This window comes from Brassica napus, chromosome A4 (genome assembly GCF_020379485.1).
Source record: "Brassica napus cultivar Da-Ae chromosome A4, Da-Ae, whole genome shotgun sequence".
Taxonomy (NCBI): domain Eukaryota; kingdom Viridiplantae; phylum Streptophyta; class Magnoliopsida; order Brassicales; family Brassicaceae; genus Brassica; species Brassica napus.
The window spans coordinates 3689468-3692630 of record NC_063437.1 but is presented as its reverse complement, the minus strand read 5'-3'; the positions used below and the strand labels follow the sequence as shown (position 1 = coordinate 3692630).

Genomic DNA, 3163 nt, shown 5'->3' with positions numbered 1-3163 from the left:
GGTCCAATTGTTAGACGTTATGACCCATTAAGTTTAAAATAATTATAATTGTTGTTACCGATTTGGGCATTAGTTAAAAATTTATAAGTAAACTAAGGAGGAAAATCTTATTGAAAATTAGATATCAACTTTCAATTATAACAGAATATCGTATTAAAAAAATTATATTAAGTTGTTATTGGTTATTTAGTGTGCAAGCCAAGTTAGTATATATTTTATCAAATCTTTTCTAAATAATATCTATCTAATTATTCTTGTAGATAAGGATTGTATTTAAAAATAGATACAAATATTATTTAAATTACAAAATACATGTAATATCTAACTTATAATCTTATTCAAAAAAACATTTTTGTACCGTAAAATAGTGAACATGATATAACTGAAGTTTATACAATGACAATATTGTGTTCATAATGGCAGGTATCTCTAAGTCTAACAAAGAATCAATCAACTTAGAGCCAAATATCATCTATACGTAAATGAGGTGTAATAAGAGTTATCGTATTGCTAATCTTATACTATAAAGAAGAGATTCACTCTCTTCTCCTCTTGCCATGTCATCAAATAGAGGGAGGAGAGAGTGACACATGTCCCTTTTTACAATACGGTTCGTTTCATTTAAAGTCGTGCTTAATATTTGTGGGCTTCATGGTTGGGCCTTCTGTTTACTCAGCAGTTCAAGCCCCAAAGCGACTATCGTGTCTTCCTCGGCTTCACGACGTTTTGGGTTCATCCGCCTCTTCTCTGCCATTAGAGAGATTTTGATGGTGGAGAAAGCGTGAATACTCTTCTTTGGGTTTTGGTCTTGACGTTTGATCTTTGTATTCATCAATTGAAACGTTCCCATTACAGATTCATTCCGTTTAGCCTCTTATTAAATTCACCAACCACGATCTAAACCTTCAATACGAGTTTCTTTTGTAGGAGGCTGTGTATCTGCGAGTATTAATAGGTTAGCTTCTTTCCTCTCAGAACCATCTTTTCAGTCTTTGTAAGTAGCAAAGTAAGCTTATTCTTCAAGCAAGTTGGCTAACTCCAAAGTTTTCCTCTCTAATTTGAAGTCCAGTTTATGTTCTTCAACTGTTGAGGTTAGATTGATGCTGGGAGGCGACGAATGTCAGGCGCGGTGGGAACTCATGGGAAGTTGATATGCCGTTACTGGATTCAAAGGTAAGCATGTTCTTATGCTCCTCATAACAGTGACTTCAAATTATTTCTATTAAAACTTTGAAACTTATTTTTTTTAGTAGCTTTTTATTGGTGTTTATCAGATGGTAGATTTTATATCTCTTTCTGTTTTTCTCTTTTCTCTCCACAAGATCGTTTGATAAACAATTCGGACCGCTTTCGATCGTTTTTGTCTTATCTACAGTTGGCACAAACCACATGGTGGTGGAAAATCTTTGCTGCCGCCGTTCATTGTGAAGTGGGCTTCGTCGAGAGGCTATGGCGAAAGACTCTTTGTGAGGAGATGAGGATGAGAGTTCTTACTTCTCTTTGAAGAGATTGATCGACGGTTCAAGACAACTACTCCATTAGCGCCGGTAAACCTGTGGGGAGAGCTTTCGTGGTGTTTGGTTTACTCACCTGCGGCGTGAGGTTCAATGGAAACACCGACTCACTTCATATTCATCTCTTTGGGACTGACATCGCCGCCGTGGTACATGCCTTTTTATTGTCGGTATGGACATACAGAGCTTCCATTTACGTTCATGGAAAACTTGATATCTGTTCTCATCCGTAGACCGTAGTTCTTTAGTTTATGGTGATTCACATAAGGGGGATAATACAAGCTCTTCTTCTGAAACACATGTAGAAAATGATACTCTTCAAACTGCTGCTTTTAATGTACGTTTCTTAAACCATCCACTTTACCTTTGTCTACTTAATTCATTTTTGTGGCTAACATACTAAATTAACCAGAGATGGCGGGGAAAATAGCAAAAAAAGGCTGATGAGAAAAGCTACTCTTCTGTCGTTGTGGCACTTACTTCATGGACTTGCAAATGATACATGTCTTTGCTTAGATTTTGGCTTGCAATGGGGAGCGAAGAGAAAAATAAAAGTGGATTGATCTTACTGGCGAGATTGATGTATGCAATTCAATCAAGACACCTGAAGGCTCAACAATTCAAAAGCATCCTACAAAACAGAGATATGGACAACCATAAAATATCCTCCTTACTGTCTATGTTTTGAGATTCAGAAGGTGACATGCTCTGTCTCCTCAAAAACAAACATCTGAATAGTGGTTGCCTCTAGCTCTAGCCTCAGGAGAGTGGGAAGCCATTTTGAGAAATCCAGAATCAATCCTATCATCTTCTTCAAGAATGGTTGGTTAGATCCAGAGTGATGACCCAAACAATGATTGGATTAAGGGTTTCTTTGCGACTCTCTTTACGCGAGAGCGGATAAAGGTCAAAACACAATGTCTATTGTCGTGAGTGTTTGTTGTTCAGGTCAAAATACGATCAATTAGGTGTTTTCATATTTTAATAATTTTACAAAAAATTTTAAATAAATATATTATCAATTCATTAACCATAAGAATAAATTATTTTCATGTTTTTTGAAATATTTGATAATTAATTAAGTATTAAATTTTTGTGCATGATAAAAAAAATATATTTAATTACATAAATTAACTTGAAAACATTAATATATACATAGATTTATATTTATTTTAAAAATATTATGATGAAAAATATTTTTGGATAACATGATATAAAATCGTTTTAGATAATGGTGATTTTCAAATTAAAGAAATTTGTTTTGAATTTATGGGTAGTTATATATTAGGAATATAATCTAATTATTTATAAAGATAATAACAACTTTAAACGTTTTAACTTTTAACAGGGAAACGAAAAAATTACTTCACAAATAATAATATAAATATCTTTAAATTCTTTGCTGAAATATTTTCAGAAATTATCACAATGAGTGATTTTGATTGTCCTAAAAAAATATCTTAGAAAAGAAATTATTCATTTTTTTATTAATATAATATTTAATATTAATAAAGTAAATAAAAGATAAAGTTAACTATAATTTTATAGGATAATTTGACAATATTATATTTACAGTTTACAATTTAAAAATTACATCTTTCATTTTATTTTTTGAAAACTACATCTTATCAGATGTGAAAACACATCTT

The 3163-nt window shown here is 32.4% G+C and overlaps 1 long non-coding RNA gene across 2 annotated transcripts; it reads left to right on the top strand.

Annotated features, from left to right (window-relative positions):
* The first annotated feature begins 573 nt into the window (after positions 1 to 573).
* LOC106449315 lies at positions 574 to 2550 on the top strand. 2 transcript variants are annotated; one of them, XR_001289121.3, is made up of 4 exons: positions 574 to 955; positions 1065 to 1173; positions 1376 to 1851; positions 1927 to 2550. It is a non-coding gene; the product is annotated as an uncharacterized LOC106449315 (long non-coding RNA). The 2 variants fall into 2 exon arrangements; XR_001289120.3 differs by having other exon boundaries at positions 581 to 955; positions 1070 to 1173.
* Positions 2551 to 3163: the final 613 nt, after the last annotated feature.